The sequence below is a fragment of the Columba livia genome, chromosome 1 (genome assembly GCF_036013475.1).
Source record: "Columba livia isolate bColLiv1 breed racing homer chromosome 1, bColLiv1.pat.W.v2, whole genome shotgun sequence".
Lineage (NCBI taxonomy): Eukaryota > Metazoa > Chordata > Aves > Columbiformes > Columbidae > Columba > Columba livia.
Genome location: NC_088602.1, coordinates 60,494,411 through 60,513,701, shown reverse-complemented (window position 1 = coordinate 60,513,701; position 19,291 = coordinate 60,494,411).

The following is a 19,291-nucleotide window of genomic DNA, read 5'->3' as shown; positions in this document are numbered from 1 at the left end:
ACACTTGGGCTAGCATGGCTCCTTGCTGAAGGAGCTCACTATATAGGCCCAGTTTATAGAATCTATGCTGGAAGTTGAGCTTATAGTGAAAGTCACACAGTGTCACTCAGGTTCACCTCCTGAGTCTGCTACAGATGTCCTTGGGAGAGTTACCTGGTCCAGCAGAAGGCTTGAGCGCCCATGGTGGAGCCTGTGAGCATCCACTGACTTCTCAGGTAAATCACTGGGGCCTAATCCTCCATTTAGGGCTGCAAATCACTTCAAAGGAGGTAGGTAGTCCTCCATACTCAGAAGCATGCTCATACTCAGCTGGATTGAGGCTTCACTTCCTGCTTCATGCTTGCCAGGGGGAATTTCACATGCTCATCTTGATGGGTTGTCATGAGGATCCCCACATCAGTAATGGCTGTGAGGTGCTCAAGTCTGGACTATGCTAAAAGCTTGTCTGATGGAACCGTCTGTTAGAGTTGTGACTCTAGCTTAGATAAGACTAAAGCTATTGTTTTTATTTTAGGCCTTGGTAAATACTGGAAGATGGTGATCAAATTAATTCAATAGTGTCAAGTTTACACGGCATTTTCATTTCTGTGTCTCTTTTTTCCATTTATTATAAACATATACATTATATATATTTATAACTAGCATGTATAGCAACACCTGCACACGCCTATTTGTGCCACTGTTTTTGCAACAAAGGAAAAGCGGCGTTGCTATGAATGGTGTCTCCACTGGGGGGGAAAAAAATGGTTGCCAGTATAACTGTATGTGCATAGTTATGCCTGGGGACAAAGATACTAGGAGAGGACCTTGCACACATACATTCACCGACATAACTGAACCATCACTGAGTCTGCGTTTGGCAGATGATACATGCCTTAGACATTCAGCATCAAGTCATTGACTTATAACCCGTCTTTTACAACTTGCAGAAGAAAAAAGAAATCATACTTGCATTTTGCACTGCTGCTGATGCTGCACTATTAATTATCAAACAAGCACAAAATCAGAATTTACTGCCTTTATTACAAAACTGGTTTCCTGGCAAGAACTAGTCCAAGTCAATAAGCTCCACTAAGTGGAAAATAAAACTGTAATTCACAGTTGTTACCCATCTAGAGTGGAATAAGGATCTGTTACATAAAATAGTGCCTCACAAAGTAAGCATAACAATGTTACTGCTTAGGTTTTAAAATGTTATACCTCTTTCTTTAGCCTTTCTCTTTAGCTTTGCTGTGATGCATTGATCAAATGTTCACTCAGTCAGCAGCATGCTCATTTTGTTTCTATAGGCACTGTAAATTTTATTTTTGCAGAAAAGCTTAAAATTGTGTAGCAGTGAGCAAATAAAAGAAAATGAAACTTGGTCTTTCTAAGAGACACTCTTTGTCTTCATAGTCCCAATAGAAATTTTGGTGGGGAAAAAGCCCAGAGTTTAAAAACACCAAACATACTCATTATACAGTTAGCATGTCATTACATGAAGCACCAAATCAGAAATCAACTAATATTTGTTTTGGAAAAGGATGGCTGTTGGAGGATATACCACAGTGTATTCATGATTGTGCCATCCGTAATCCGAATCATGCTGGATTCAGTTGACTGAGCTATCAGCTGTGAAATAAAATATCTTTCACATGACTCATGGAAATACCTTGATGCTTAATTAAAGCATAATGCAACCCATAGGAGTTACCCTGCAGATAGAATCATGAGGCTGATGGTGGAACTGGGGCTCTTGTTGGATGTAGCGCACAGATTATATCCTTGCCTGTGCCTGGATCTGCCGATGATGACAGATGAGGTGCTGGCAAACAGGGACTGGTGAGTCTTGCAAAACAGGGGCAAGAGCCTGCCCATGTGTGTTGAGGATGAGGAGGGGGAGCTGCAGGTGGCTGCTCCTGGAGGAAGGTCTGTGGAGCAGAAGGATGAGGAGGATTGAAGAGGGAAGGGATGTGAGAGGGCAACAACATCACTTGCCAAGAAGGAAGCTTGAGGACAACTGTAACAACAAAATTTCGGGGAGAAATCAGACCAAGATGAGAGGGTCAGCTGTGGAGGGAGTTAGAGAGACAGTACTCACAGCTCTAAAGGCATCAGTGGAACACAGGTAATAGCAAGCAGAAGAGAAATGTTGGCAGATGAAAGGCAACTAAGTGTAATATTCGATAAGTGGTGGCTGTTGTTTCGAGTGGGTGAGGAAATCAGGCCAGATTGTTTTGCTATACACTGAGAGGAGAAAGACCCTGTGTGGGATGTAGAACCGAGACCAGAACTCAGTGTTTTCTGCAAGCCAAGATCTTTTGAAAAAGGGATCAAAGATCTGCAAGGATTGAATAACTGTAGGACTATTTTAGGTCTAAATAGCAGAGAACCTTGTGCATGGCTGTCATAACCTCTGGAACAGGACATGTGCGTTGACAGACCCTCATATGCTTAGGCTGCTGAAGAAGTGTAATTAATTTAATAATATGAAAAATCCATTGAGGATGGGAGAATGTTCCTTCTAGATCAGACCTTCAGTGGATATAAATTAGCATAGCTCAGTTTGATATCTGATCCTGCTTATCACACTTCTCAACTGCAGATGCATAAGCAATACTCATATAGATTTTATTATACCTCTTTTAGCTATGAGAAAGTGCTTTATAAGAGTGTTGTCCTGAATATTATAAAGACTGTACTCAAAAACATACCAACAATGACATGCTTTTATAAGACTGCTATTAAATGCCATAAAAAAATGTAATTTGTATTTTATTGAACATCTTCAGCGATTTGCTGTACCTCTTCATTAAAGTAGGTTGGATTACTAGAAAATGTGTAATAAAAATCGTTCACATTTTGATGTGTGTTTTTGTCCCCTCTTCTAATGTTGAAACTCATTCCTTCTTACTCCTGCATTTAATTCCATTCCATATGTATAACTGGCAGGTCAGCTGTCCGCTGTTATTACATTATCTGTTCATCTCCACATGCCTTATTCCCAGTGTTTCCAAATCTCATAATTAGATCAAAATACCGAATGTTGGCTTTCTTTAAACTCAGCTGTTGGAAGTATATGATCACTTGAAAAAATCAGTGATTATTCAGAAGCAATAGCATTTTAACCTTGAGGAATACTGAGGGATGTGAAACCACAAGGCAGAAGATGCAAAAGAATCTGTGTGTGACTGTGAAAAATTTGTGGAAACCCAAATGATAGTGCAAGATTTCAAAGTAGTTGCATGTGCTGCCTTTGCTTCACACTCTTTCCTTCATTATGTGCTGTGTTTTCTTTTTGTAAATAGCCAGCAAAGCACAACTGAATTTTCCAGGCCTCAACACTCTGTTCAAGCTGAGAGGATCCACTATTGAGAAATCAGTGGCTGCTTTTCTTCAGCCTGTTTATCACATCCCCTGATGCCATGCCCTGATTGGTCAGCAGGCCAGCCCTGTCAGTCCCAAAGCCTTTTCTGGGGCTTCGCATCTTCCCAAATTAGGTTTCACTTCTGGACAAAGCTTTTGTTGCTCAATGTGAAAGTTTCTTTTCAAACATTGCCCTAGGCTTTCCTCCTTTTATATCACTGGATCTGGGTTTCAGCTGATGACAACTTTTTCTTAAAAAAAAAAATGTTGTCATGCAACACATGAACAGTCCTTGTACCAAGAGTGTGTTTTCTTCTAAGCCCCTTATTTTCCAATCAGCTTTAGTTTGGATTTTTATATGGCTTTATCTCTTTCTTCCATATTTATTCAATTGCATCTGAAGGAAAATAGCATGGAGTAAAAAGCCTATATACAATTTAAATATAGCTCATTTCAATCTGGTTGGTTTCACATCTCCATTCTTCAATACGTTAAGCTAAAAATATCTCGGGTTATTTTGTCTTGTTTCTTGTATTTAAAAAAAATAAATCTATTCAAATCTCTTGTCGGAAAAGAGGAAGTAGTTCACTTTGGAAGGCATCATTTGAGTAGCATTAAGAAGCAGTGACTAGCGTGCAGCTCAGAAGTGAGTGAGCATATTTGAAAGACAGAATGACTATTGACAATAACCAATATTTGGTTTTACTCTGTTTCCTTACATCAGCTCAACACTGAGAAGCAGAAAGTGCTGTTGGTTTTACTGTCAGTGCACCAGCCTGGTGGCAGCCAGCTTGGGGCTTATTTACGTAGCTTTGTCATTTCAGTCTCTTACAAGGAGCAGTGACAAAACTAAAGTCTGGATGCTTTGGCCACTGGTAGGTGTAACCTATGTGATTACACACAATACAAAGGATTTATACTAAGACATTGTTCCTGCAGGAGAAACATAAATCCCTTCTGCCAGCTCCCCTCCACCCCCTTCTAGTGCTGCGTTTTGAAACAGCAGACATTTACTCCTTTGGATTTTTCACCCAGCCTAAATATTTCAAAAATAGCATCAGAGCTATATTTATCAAGTTATACAACACTTTTGTTTTTCTGTGTAGCTGGCTCATTGCAACTTTTCCACAGTCTCCCCTTGCTTAAGACACTAGTAATCGACCAGTGCCTATGAACATGCAGATGAGATTTGAGAGACATATTTTTGCATCAGTTTTCTGAGGTATCTTGCTGTCACATTTAACCTGTGTTACATTACTGACAGATGGAAATACACCTTGGTCCAGACAGGCCTCATCCCTGCTTGCAGAAATTATAAGGACTGATGGTATTTTCTCTCTTTCAGCCAGAAGCCATGAGGGATTGCCCTGGGCTGTTCAGGCTTTGCAGCGAGGTGGGGAGGAGGTGGCAAGGCCTCAGTCCCCGGAGCTTTGATGGTTCCTTCTCAAAGGGAAGAGCTGCTCTGTGTTGCACAAAACGGGAGTTTCGCACAGCCCTTGCTGCAGCACCGAGTGATGGTGCTCAGTCATTCAGCTTTCTGCATGTGGCTGTGACAGAAGCCATTTGGAAATCAGCTGATTGGAAATAGGCTGATTGCATAAGGAAGGTACATGGGGACTGATCCAGGGCTTTTGGTGTGCCTTAGTTCATATTCTGCACTGCTGCCAAGTGCTCCGTCAGCCGTGCTTTGCAAGAAACAAAGAATTAGGAGGATCTGGCTTAAGGATCATCCTGAAGAAGAGGAGACCAAGGAGAGACCTCATCCTGGCCTACAGCTTCCTCACAAGGAGAGGAGGAGTGGCAGTTCTTCCCCCAGAGGGTGGTGGAGCACTGGAATGGGCTCCCCAGGGAGGTGTCACAGCCCCAAACCTGACAGTGTTCAAGAAGCAATTGGAGAACACACTCAGACACATAGTGTGAACTGTGAGGTTATCCTGTGCAGGGACAGGAGTTGGAATCAATGATCTTTATGGATCCCTTCCAACTCAGGACGTTCTATGTTTCTATGATAAAGGATATCTCTGCTCATTGCAAGGGTGTTGAACTGGATGACCTTTAAAGGTCTCTTCCAACCCAAACTATTCTATGATTCTATGATAATTAAACCCTTGGAAACTGCATGGGTGGTGAAAAGCACGAAGACAGAGAAATAGCTGCAACTACCACAGCAGCATCTTCTGCAGACCCAGAGGTAGGCACCAGCTTCCCAGAAGAGGCTGTTTCTGGGTTGCAGAAGGAGCTTTGGGCAGTCTTACACTCCCTATTTGTTATTTGTTGGCTCTATTTAACATTACTGCTGGCTCCTAGAACAGTGTGTGACCCAAATGTCATTTCTTAAACCTGGAGTTTTTTGTTGATGTAGTTGACTGATTTCAGTGCCCTGAAGAATTTGGCCCCTGATTACTAACAAATTGACAACCATGAATCAAGTGGCAATTAAATCGCTGTGAAATATAAGACCCATTTAGTAACATTTCCAAGTCTCTTAGAAATAATGACTCTTGCAAAATTCCTACCCGTTGCCAGCTATTTTAAGATAAACATAATCAATGAGTGTACCAAGTTCTTTTTCTTTAAAAACACTGAAAATCAAAACTCCAAGCACTCTTAATCAGTGTTCAAATTCTGATTTTTTAAATCTTCCTAAATTCTAGGCCTGAGTGGCTTTCTGTGGAGGTGAGTTTTACAGTTCAGTCACACATCATATGAAAGAGTGTTTTCTTTGATCAATTTTTAGCTTTCCACCTTTGAAACTCTCTCTATTCATTTCTTCTGAGACAGAGAAATCAACTCCTAAATTCTACCACTCCTTAGCATATTTTCACCTTTAAAAAAGAATTACATTCATCTCATTCTCATTCTTATGGCACCCATGCTCCTCACCCTATTTCCATTTAGTGAATTTTCCATGCCCCAAACAATTTTTTTCGCTGTACTTCGAACTCTCCCTTAGTTCTGCTTTATCCTTTAAAAACAAAGAGAGGGAAAACTATACAGTTTGCTGGTTGAGACTGCGTGGCTTTTTCCTATAGTGTAATCTCAGAAGAGCTGAGAAGGAACTGCATATGAAACAGTTTGGATGCCATCATGGCCAGTTATTGTGTCCACAGCATTGTGGCAAACTGTTCCTGTGAAACACCTTGAATGGTGATAAGCACTTTAAACTTGCATTAATATTAGTAGGATTTGAAACTGCTCAGCACCTCTTAGGCATTCTATCCAGAAGGAGGGGATTATATTTTCAGCTGCAGTCACAAAGCTTAAGAGGTTTCTAACTATGTTTCTCTGCAGCAAAATCAGGCCCTTAAGAACAAATATTTATCTGAATACACTGTCATTGTATCTTCCAACCTGTTGCATTAAAATTCCTTTTTCAAATAGGCCTCTTAAACCATTTTTTTTTCCTCACAAACCACATAAATCATGCCTGTACTAACAATTTGCTTTTTTTCTCAATCCATCTTTTGTAGACAGACCACACTTTAAGCAAAGCCTGGGTCCTTTCCCAAGTGCTAAGGGTCCCTGCTAGCAGTTAGACTGTCACCATCTCCATTGCCTCTAGAAACATGCATTTGCCTCCCAGGTTAGGTTATTCACCAGGGGTGCAGGAGTCCTGGGTTGAAATATGTGGCCAGGGTGACTCAAAGCAGGAATATAAATATATGAATTCAGGTCAGTGCTCTGCCAGGTATTTTGACTCTGTTGTTCTTTTGTATTGAAGTTTTATCACCCATGATAGTTAAACAACCATTGCTCAGAAAAGCTTCTAAAATTCACAAAATAGCGACTTAGAGAGTCAGACTTTAACCCCGCTTGTCCAGTGCGCGCAGTGGCATTATCCTGTCTCTGTTCAGTTAGAGACACAGACCAAGGATATCCCAAAACCTGACATTTAGGGAATTCCCTTTAAACATGGAGGGCATGGCTCATGTTGCAAGTCCACCTAGGCAGCCTAAATCTTGTCTGAGGGCTCTGACCCTTACATGACCCTAATTTGACATGTGTCCTAAGTGGGAGATCAGGTCTTACTGGCACTGTGCCTGTTTGTGAGTTCTCCTCTGATCTTTTGGCTTGGGCTGAGATGTCACACACTTCATTAATGGTGGGCAGTGAACTCCACAAGGAGGTTGCTTTTCAGAAATCAAGGCACCCACTGGGTCTGATGTCAGGGAGCAGTGTCAGCAGCACCCATCTGAAGGATGTAGACGAATAAGGCACAGTGAAGAGCCTGACTGCTTCTGAAGATCCAAAAAAAGATGAATCTGTCAATTTTTTGCTCTATATGGGAAGCTGAACTTTAAGTCATGGCTTAGCCAAAGGGCAGCATATGGCAGCACTACAGCTGTTTGAAATCCACTTGCACTTTACACTGGCACTTTGACAAACGCTATTGTGTTACCATTACTGGATGACACAGTAAATCCAAGTCCATATTCAGCTCTGGCGTACACAGGCATAAAAGTCCCACTTACTTTGTACACGACTACATAAAAAAATGTGTGGAAGTGTGTAGGACTGAAACAAATATATGATGCTTATAAGCAATCCTCAGGCAGACTGAGAAACATTTGATGCGGATAGACTCCTATAGCAAGAAGAATGAATGCTATAATTTAGAACTGAAGGAAAGATTAGGGAATCCATGAGGCCTAGGAGACACCTGGTGATCTTAAAACTTGGAGCAACAGGCATGCTGGATGGCCATTATAACAGGAAAGGGGATCCCTGCTTCGAGATCCATCTCCCATCTTTCATAGTTTGTTTCTCATCTCTATGGGTTTCTACAAGGAAAGAAAGAACTCAGAGGGATTGTTTACTGGAGCAAGAGCCTACCGGAGGCCTACAAAGAGCATTAGCTAGATATATCAGAGAACAGATCATGTTACAGGGAGTGGTGGCTGCCAGTGATGAGATCTTCAGTTTCTTAGTCACTTTAGGTCAGAAACCAGGTGTTACATTGTTGATCACACAGCTGCTCACCATCCTCTGCCTCCTCCTGCAGCGAACAGCCTCAGCCGCACAGCTTTCGCCACTCTCCAGGTTTAAAAATGAACTTTTAAAATACCTGAATGATGAAGTTCTGTTTTTAAAGTACTGCTTTCTGTGTTCAGTGGCTGAGCTGGTGCTGACTCCTATACACTGATTTTTAGATGGCATTTTAAAAGCTTCAATGAGTCTGGACACATTTTCTTTGCTTATAAACCTGCTTAACCCCTTCAGCACTGTGGTTTTAGATCCCCTGAGGTTCATATAGCTACAATGGTCTTAAAATTAGAACAGTTCAAAAAAATAATAGGAAATCAATAGCCTTCTTGTTACCAACAAGAGGAAAGGCAGAAAGGAAGACTGCTGTAAACATATCTTATGAGTTCAAATTACTCGTGCATTTTCTACTATTAAGAGCCAAAACAAACTGGCTTATTCCAAATGGTCAGGCAGCATGGACAATTCTGCAAAGTGTACAATAACCGAAGAAAATAGCACCCCACTGGAGCATTTGTGGGACATTTCTAGCCGTCACAGCCCAAATTTATTAAACCAAACAACATTACAAACACTTGGGAAAATGGAGCAAGAGAAAAACATTGTTGAACGTTCAATAAATAAAATCTATCCTCATGTTAAAGACATGAACTTTATCCTAAAAGAGGCAGAGCTGGTGCTGGCATCAAAGAGAAGAATGTCAGCAGGAAGAGCTGAGGAAACAGCTGAGGCCTTGCACTTCAAAAAGCTTAGCTCTGGGTGAGAGATGTTCCCACCAACAGTCAAGATTCACAGATGACATTTTCAGATGTCTTCTGTATTTTGCATCCAAGAAATCACATGATGTATCCTGTGCCATATGTCTTTTCCATGGGCTTCAGTTGCTTAGGTGTCTGCAACTGCTTTCAGTTCTCCACTACAAGGTGGAAAAGAGAGCCTCCCTAGGTTCTCTTGTTATTTTAGAATTAGTTCCACGAGATTTGGACAGATTCCTATCTCTCTTCCATTAGCAGAGACGACATTTTTTAGCTGCTTAATGCAGTGTTAACTGTTTTCTACGACAGGACATGGCTAACCCATCAGATCCTTGGCAAATGATTGATTTAACCTAGAAATGTCTATTTGCAAGCAAATGCAAAAAAATATTAAGGATAAGTAAACTAAATAATGAGCAGTGTATTCCCCATGGGAACATGAATAAAATTTACTGCTAGGTCAACAGACAATTCAGCATTGCTCCATATGTTTCTTTTAGTGGTGTTCAAATAGCACAGGTGTAAACTTTGGGTCACTTTACCATTTCATATTTAAGTGACTCATTAAAGGAAACTGTCACCTATTTAACTGTTGTTGTTGTGTGGGGTTTTTTTGTTTGTTTGTTTGTTTAATTCCTTCCTGCTGGTGTAAAGAGGAATAATACATTTCGTTTTTGGTAGCACATCTAGAGTTCTTCTCCAACTCCTGCTTTTATAAAAACTCTGTATCCCTAGAAATCAGGCTGAATTTCCTCTAAAACCAGAAGTACAATCTTAAACATTTATAGTCTGAAAGAGGTAAAGAGATAGATACTCTGCCTCTTTAATGCCCTTCATCCATTTATTTTCTAAGGTGGGGCAGGAAACCTCAGTCTGAAGAGGTGTGGGAGGGAAAAGCAGCCTCAGGCGCAGCTGATGTAGGTCTCTGTGCCTCAGATGCAGAAAGAATCATAGGCATGGCAATGCTCAAACCCAAATTTTAGATGTCTGATTTCTGTAGTGGAAGCCAGAGACTCAAATGCGGTGTGAGAATTCCCCATCTAGTGCTTGGGGAGAAGAACTAGTTGAATCATAATCTACCTGACTAAATTCAGCTATTATATACAGGCTCTGAAGTCAGTAGGGTTAAACAAAAAAAATAAATTAAGAACACTTGGCCTATGGTTTACTTGAAAGAAAAGAAAAGGAAAGGAAAGGAAAGGAAAGGAAAGGAAAGGAAAGGAAAGGAAAGGAAAGGAAAGGAAAGAAAAGAAAAGAAAAGAAAAGAAAAGAAAAGAAAAGAAAAGAAAAGAAAAGAAAAGAAAAGAAAAGAAAAGAAAAGAAAAGAAAAGAAAAGAAAAGAAAAGAAAAGAAGGGTAGGAGTGTGTATTTCTTTAAATTTTTGTGCTGACAGACCAAAGATAATTAGCCTACAGCTGCAGACTGGGGAGAACTGCTCTTTTTTCTGCCTTGAAGCAGCAGGTGAAAGCCTAGAGAGAGAAGCTGGGTGCCATTGACTTAATTTAGTTGGTTGAATTGAAGGCAGCGTATAACCACAGAGTAACAGGGAAGCAGCAAATCTTCAAGACCAGGATTTCTAAAGAGTGGCAGTTAATAAGCAGAGATGAGAATATGACTAGAGAGAAGAAAGGATTAAAAACGTGTACTTATGACAGCCCCATAGTATCTTATATGCCTTAGAGTCAGTTCAGCTAGACATAAGCCGTATCTCAGAAGTATTGCAGTCTGACGAGAAACGTGATATAGCTATGGAGAATTGTAAACAGTAGAAGACGGAGGAAAGTAATCAAAAACATCATGCACTTATTGCTACATGCATATCTTATGTAAAAGACCCTTTCCCCAGTTGTCCAGTGTGCTCACATACATTGCGCAGCACCTTACGAAGGCCTGCTGTTCTGCAGGCATTTCTGGTGACAGCCAGATACTTGTTTCTGTTTTAAGCCCAAATGTGGAGTCATGTGTTGGCTTCTCCTATTGTGAGAACTTCTGTTTTCAAAATCGATGAACATGAAGATCATTTGATGTTTGTTAAGGTTGGAATTATTTGTCTGTCTTAATAGCCAATAGTTAAGGAATAGGAAAATTACCTGCCCACATTATTTCTTATTATACCTGTTCTATCAGGCATTCATTTGAAGGGGCTTTTTATCTGTGTGAGATGATAACATTTACAGAGATAAAATTGCTTCATCTTTTTTCAGGAAGGATCTTCAAAATAGACGTATCACTGTATGCTGACATTTTAATAACATCAATAGGAGTACTTGTGGAGTAAGTTTAAATAAGTGTCACGAAGTAAGGCACAAGATTAAAATGTATTAATGAATGAGTAGAAGTTGTCTTTCCAACACTTTCATCTGAAGACGAGGGAGAGTAGTGTCAAAACACCACTATACTGCTTTGTGAATCAGGAAATAAGGTTTCTATTAACAATACTGGCTGCTGTCAATCACCAGTCTCTCCTCCTTCCATGTGCCATGCACACACAAGGTCAGGTCTGGTGAAAGGAAACCTTGCTTTGAGATCTCAGTAGGTACAGTCAAACATGAGTAGAGCCATGATGTAGAATCGGGTATGGCTCCACAGAAGCAACATAAATCTGACCACACTTATTAGATCAGGTATTTTGTGGCATTTATACTTGGTGGTGTTGTCCAAAAAGAATGAAGCTGCATTTGAACAGCCTTTGCCCAAGGTTGATATTCTAGTATTCCAATCTTTCTAGCTGTAAGACAGCTTGATAGGTGGGGCAAAGGTCCCTGTGAAAAAAAAAAGCTGCAGCACCGTGTGGCCTGAGCTGGCTCCCTGTGCTGACACACCACTGCACCTGAGCAAATAACCCCTCCCAGAGCAGTAGCTGCCCAGGAGGAGATGGGGAGACAGCATCTTGTAGGAACCAGGTCAGATCAGGAAACAAGCACTATGTCAGGATATGGAGATTTTTTTTTCCTAAGATGTAATAATGAAGCATGCACATCCTCCAGTGCAGCATATGCTTGAGGTACTGCAGAATGTTGTGAGTTTTCTTTAAAACCTGCTCTAGCAGCCTTTGTGTTTGATATACTGTCACATCAGCAAATTTATATGCTTTTGATTAAACTTCTTTTTGTTTTAGAATGGCACCTCATATTAACACATGAGAGAAGAGCCAAGTAGAATAGCAAACAGAAGGAGGAAGAACGCTGGAGGAAAAAACCTGCAGATCTTGGATAGCTGCTTAGAGATTTTGTGTGAAAACCTGTGAAGATTTCTTCTGTTGCTGAGCAAAAAAAGATTGGTTTAGAGGTTTATAAGAAGTGTTAACAACTGCATAGTAGGCATTATTTTCCACTTGTTAAGCAAGATGAATCATTATTTTATCAAGGCTTTTCAAAGACTCTACTAAGTGGCACATGCTAGCTTTTTGTTTATTTATTTACTTTTATAAATTAGTGATACATTGGATACAAAACCATTTGAAGGATTTCATATTTATACAGCAAGCATAAATCTTAAGGCCTGTGTTAGAATTCTGGCAGTGCAGTGAAACTCAGCCATGCCCACACACCTGCATGAAGTGGGTGTTTTTGTTCCTTGGATCATGAGGATTATCTCCACTGTAAACTATGCATTAATAAAAAGCAGAGCAGGCACTTGCCATATTCCCTGTTGGAATTAAGAAATAAAAGGGACTTGCATACTTGGCTGCCTTTGAGGAAACTTTTAGAAGAGAAAGTTCAGAAGGAAAATTCCAGGAGTATAATGACTAACAAAATAAGGAAAAACATCGCCATTTTAAGTGTAAATGTATTTTGGAAATATCAGTGCAAAATGCTACTCAACAGCTGAGAAAGATGTTCATGTTCTAAGTGCCCTTTTGCTGGCCATGTGAAAAAAAAATATTCAAACCTAAAATCCTCTTTCACAGTGAAATCATACATGAAATATAGCTTCCAATTTATCTTAGACCTGAAAATTTTTATTTATAGGTAATAAAAAATGTCATTCTAATCACTTTGATTTTTTTCCAGCAATGCTGGCTTCAGAAAAGGGAATAGAACACAAAAAACCAGTCATGCCTGACAACTATTTCATCATCAGTTGTCATGGTGCAGTGTTGTATCATGGAGGAGTTTCATCAAGAGGTTGGAGTTTGAAGAGCCAGGAGTGCAGAGAGGAGGTAACTCTGGAGAAGGATGGACAGGGAGATTGGGATGCAGGAGGGGGTGGATTTGAAAAGTGAGAGCAAAGCTGTACAGAACCAGGAGGACAAATGCAGAGGGGAACACCGGTAGGCAGGGAGCAATGCTCTGCAGAAACCCACCTCATGTCCTCTTAGTTCCCTATTCCTTGTACAGGCAGCTTGAAATCCATGTGGCTGTTCACAGGGTGCAGCATAAACATATTAAAACCTGGTCTTGACTAATCAGAAATATCCTGAAGCTTTTGACCTCTGAGATCTGGGGCTCTGGGAAGGCAGAAGATTCCTTACTTATTTTATAATAGCGTATAGAAGAGAATGATCTTTCTTTCTTTTTTTTTTTTTTTTTTTTTTTAATTTATTTTTCTTTTGTTATATTACATTTTTGCTATTTTATTATCCAAAAAGATTTTTTTTTCATATTTTTGGTACCAAAAATGTCACAAAAATATATATCAGTGCCACATTGTTTCAAGGAAATACATATTACCACATATTACCACAAAACTAATCATGTGATTCAAAAGCCCTTTAGTGCTTTGTGGCTGTAGGCTTACATTACCTTGCTCTTACAGAAGGATGGTGGCTGCTGTTTTCTGTTAATTTGTTTGTGCAATAGCCTTTATTTTTCTTAAGGCAATATGCAACTATTGTGGATAGGTACAGAACCATTATCTTCCTTTTGTCTCTACATTTTTTCAGGTGTGCTCACGCTGTAAAATATTGTGTAACTTCAGAGAGATATAAATGAAAGAATGAATTGAAAAATAAGTACCTACATGTATGTCTCATATTTTAAACCTGTATCTTCCATGCACAGCCAAAAAATAGGTGACGGTATATAATTTTTTCCTCTTTAGGTTTGTATTTGAGCATGTATTTCAAAAAATCAAGTCCAAACTAATCAAGTCTGCACCTTTGTGTATATACCCATTCCTTGAGGCAGAATTATTAGGCAGATTGTTGTACTAATGTTTTATTAAAATTAAAAATTGCTATTTTTTTCAGGGTTTTTTTCCTGTTTGGTTGGGATAAATACTATTTCTTCTCACATGTTTGGCTGTTCAGTCTCATCTGTTTTAGCTCAATAAGTGTTCTTGCCAATTTCTGCATGGGCCAACTTTGCAAGGCACAGTGCTAATTGAAAGAAGCCACTGTTGCCCAGGGCTGTCAGTTTTGTGGCTAGGACAGCTGATTTTACTGACAACATTATCAGCTGATGTTTCCAATCCAGATGATAAAAATAGGAAGATTTGAAGTGGGTCATCATTCTGATACAATTAAAATGAAAATGATTGTTGAGTTGATAGTGTTTAGTAATCTGCCTGTGGCCACTGCAACTTTTAGCGTGGAGCATACCTGTGTCAGATTCAATTCAGATAATCACAGGTCAGCTTAAACACTACAATTGTCATCTTTATCTCTTTTTGTAACAGAGCTCATTTAGGCACATGGGTTCATTGACGCTAGGCTCTTGGGCAAAAATTTAGAAAGGCAGAGAAGGTGCCTTGATTGCTTCATAATTGTGAAGGCCTTGTTCAGCTTTTAAAAGAACAGTTTACAAAAGCTCCTCAAAGTGAAAGCCTGGAGGTATCCTAACCCCACACAGCGAAGGTGCCAGTCAGTCACTGGGGTGGGTCACAGAGGTTACAGGAGATAAAGGAATTTTGCAAACCCTGCATAGAAGCTGCGTGACTCAACACACTGAGATGGGAATGCACTCACTTCACTGAGCAATTTAATGTCCTGGAGTAATGACATGGTAAGTCTGTTTCACACAGTGAGTCTGTCAAAAACAATAATGATGACAATGGGATTCCCTTAGGAGATCTCTGGAAAGTTTTACTGGGGAGATTTAAAATCTTTATTTTTTCTGATGCAGAGTCATAATTAAATCCAAGAAGCTCCTGTGGCATATGGTGAAATCAAGTTAAACACTAACATTCAGAAATACTGATTCAGCCATTTTTATCCATTGCACATGGCTGAAATAGTTAACTACTGTTTTCTATTGTGAAACATTATGGTTTGCTAGAGAGGAAAAGACAATATGATCCAGCAAGTACATACTTAGTTTTAACTCATCTTGTGTTTAATTTGTTTATTGGTTTAGCCTTAAATTAGAGGGAAATTAGAACCCTCAAGTTTGACCTTATCATTCACTTGCAGGTGTACTAAGCCTCACCTAAAAATAATGTGTACACATGTGTGCACCACAGTATGTCCTTCTGTGTCCACACTGCTGTAATCTTCATACGCTTTTATTTAATTAAAACTCATTACATTAATACTTGGGGGAAAAAGAAGGACAATATGTCACAACTGCCCCTTTCCAGAGCAACAGTCATTTATGAAAAGCACACAGAATAACTAAAAAGAAGTAAAAACGGGTAGCCTATTATAATTTTTTCATGTTATACATTCACACTCTGCAGAAGGTCTGTACGCTTAGTCTATGATAGGTGGCAACACTTTTTTCCTAGTTAGAGCTCATTTTTACAAGATTTGCTCAGGTACAGCTCTGGTTCTGTCTAATGAAGACTACTGTAATCATGCCCTCAAAAGACTGCTTTAAATTTAAGAAAAATAAGATAGAGCCTCTGTAAGTGTGAATAAAAGCATTTTATTATCACTGCTGATCTAAGTTTTACATACTTAATTAGCTCAGGTTTTTCTTGCATCGCACACCAAGTTTTACTTTGGTTAACCACAAATTTACAGTAAGCTTGTCACTAGCACAGCAGATAGGTGAATAACAGCCATTTCATATTCAGCAGTAACTGGGCTTTGTTATATTCAGTAATATCCAACACACAATGACTTGGAATGAAGCCATTTCCAGGGTACAGCTTTGAAACTAGTTTCAGAAATAATGCATAATAGGGGAATGAAATACAGTTGACATACAGGAGTAATGTTTGGACAGTTTTATTGTAATTGTATGCTGTATTTCCTGAAGTGAAATCCATATTTGAGTCCCCGTGTGAACCTGAGTTCCAAAAATCTGCTGATTTTCTACCAAGAGTTCCCATCTGCTTTCTATTCTACTTGGTTCTTGTCTTATGTCAGAATGTCTGATGTCATTGTAAAACAAAAGGAAGGTCATTCAAAAGCATATATATTTCCTTGCTAAGTGAAATTACATTTCCCTCTGAAGGATGAAGTTTTAAAGAAAACTCTCAACATTACCAAGTTTCAAAAAGTATTTTACAAATCATGTTACCTCTATCCTGACTTTTAAGCATAAAGTGTCTTTATCATCTAACTTAGCAAATGAATTGGTTGATTACTTGATTATTTCTCTCTATAAAAACCCTTAACCTTTTACTTTGAAATATGCATTTCTGAGCACACTTCTAGGCTGTGGAAGGCCTGGTAACAGCTCAGAGGCCCAGATAAATATGATAATTCATTTAACCTTTACTTCAAATCCACTTATTTGTTACAGGCACTGACCACGTGTAAAAGCTTGAAGATGAATGTACAACCTGCATTTGGATGTGTAGTTTGTGTGGTCAGGCGCATAAAGACATGAAGTACTTGTGCCGTGTAAGCTGATAAATCCATGCAGAAGTTGGCAGCACAGACAGGTGTGAAATAGTAGCCTTGCAGCTTGAATACTAGATCAATGAAACGTTTAAAAGTTGGTTTTAGATATCTGCCACTAGATTTTTACTGCCTGCATTAAATATTTGGGGTTTTTTTGATAGTTATTAATCTCTTTGGTTGGCTCAGACAACTTGACATTTTTAGTTTTCTTCAGCTATAGCCTTTGGGTTTTTTATGCTCTACAATGACAGAGATACCATGTCAAACCATATTTTTCTAATCCTGTTAGAGCTGTATCTGTTATGATATTAATTGGTGGAAAATAATGTTTAATAGCTATCCTATTATACAGTCTTTTCCTTTATCACTGGTTTGTTTTGTATCTCTAGAGCTCAGATTTTCCTCTGGCTTTAATTCAGTATGTTTGAAAATTCAGACCTTCAACAAAGGCATGAATGGAAGAACGATATCCCCACTCCTTTTTGGCTAACACAAAGAAAGTGTAGTATATCTCTCCTTTGTTTCTAGGTAAGGATTTAGAATGGCTTTTAAAATATCTCAGATTACTTTTCTCACATTGTTTATCCAATATGACCAATCATAGCAGGCTCTCTGCCAATCCTCTTGTTTAACTTATCAGCTTGCTTAGTTCTGTGGAATCTTTCTCATACATTTTTTTCCCTTCATACAACACTCACCACAGGTGAAACTCATTCCTGTGTCTAAAGCCAGATCAAGGCTCATGTGATAAGTTATTGCTTAAATTTATAGCAATATTAGAGGGCTTAAATTCATTTTAAGGACTTGGCATGGTCCTATGAACAGGTGTGAGTTTAACTATTAAGATAAAGTTCTCTTCAGTTGGAAAACTTACAGCTTTGGCTGTACTTTCAAATAATTTAAACTTTCAGTCTCTCTTACTATAAATGCAACTTGCAGAGGGTGAAGCCCATGGTAATGTGATGCTTAAACTTCATTTGTACAGGAGACAAACAATGGGTGTCACAGAATTTGAGAATGGTATGGGAGCCAAATTATCCAGTAGTTTCAGTGTGAGAAATAGAATGAAAACATGTATATAAATTTCAGAAAAATCAACTGACACCTGCATACTTGGTATTATCTACAGCTGAATTAACAGTGAGAAGCAGCTACTAACAAAGTGATTATGATAACATTATGAAAAAGAATGAGCTAATTTCATCTCTTGTGTCCTATTTTTGTGGATTAATAATTCCATACTAGATCTGGTTTAAATTATATCAGGAAAATACTTTTTATATTTTTTACTTTAGGGGAAAGAGTAAGACAAAAACCATACATAAATCTAACATTAGTTTTACTTTCAATCAACAATTAACTTCTCTGTTGGAAAAGCAAACACTCTCATAGCACATGTGGACATTTTCTGTTCTATATCTTAGTCAAAAATTCAATAAGATTGATTAATGGATGATCTGATAATTTTTTATTGAATTCTTTATAGAGGCACATGGTTTCTGATACATTTAATTATAGCTCTTTGCAAAATGATGAAGTCAAGATCTGTGCTGGAGACAAGGTTTTGTATTAGACCTTAAGCTGGAAGTAGAACTTTTCTTGTGGGCCACTCTCCTTCCTACGCAATGCAAGGTCCATCACCACCATAAAGATCATACTGTTTTTCATTCTCAGAAGTTCACTAAGAGGGATAATATGAAAATAAAAAAGTCTTGATGCACCCTTCACATTTCATGTTTTGAGCAAACTGTTTAATCCCACTGTGTAATTTGTAGCTGGTGCAATGATACCAGAGCAGTTATGTTGTCAGCCTGGAGGCACTGTTAGGGGTGTTGGGTGCAAATACAGGCAGAGCGGATCTTCTCATTGGGTTCCATGTGGAAAAGACTCTCACTAGAAGACACATTCCTGGCTATGGCTTTGTGGAACAGACCCTCCTGCATGATGTGTCCTTTACTTATTCCTCTTGAACACATCTCCTTGCACTTTTAGTGACACAGCTCTGCCATGAATGTGTGCTGTATGTCCTGATGTCTTGATGGGAATTGTGTGGCATTCAGTGGAGTGTTTGCCTGGTTGAAGTTGTCCTTCACTGAGGTTGTGCAGTGCCACTCGCCAAGTGGAGGCCAGTACCTAAGGGGTAAAGTTGGTACTGAGGGTACCTGCTAATAAAGGTAGTCTTTATTAAATGTTTTCTAACAACAATGTGCCTGCAAAACAAAAGCAGCTATTAAATGAACACAACTTCGTAATAATAACAGTAATAATAAAAAAGCCAACACAGTAAAGAAAGTAAAATTCAGTAACAAGCAGCAACTATTGATGACTGAGACAAAAGAATGCAGATGAACTTTAATTAAAGGAAAAAAAATCACAACGTTTTTGCTTCTATATTTTTTCTTCTTTGAAATGCCTCTCTCTTTCTCAGTGTTCCCTTCTATGCTTTAATTTTGCCACTAGTGAAAAATATTCTAGT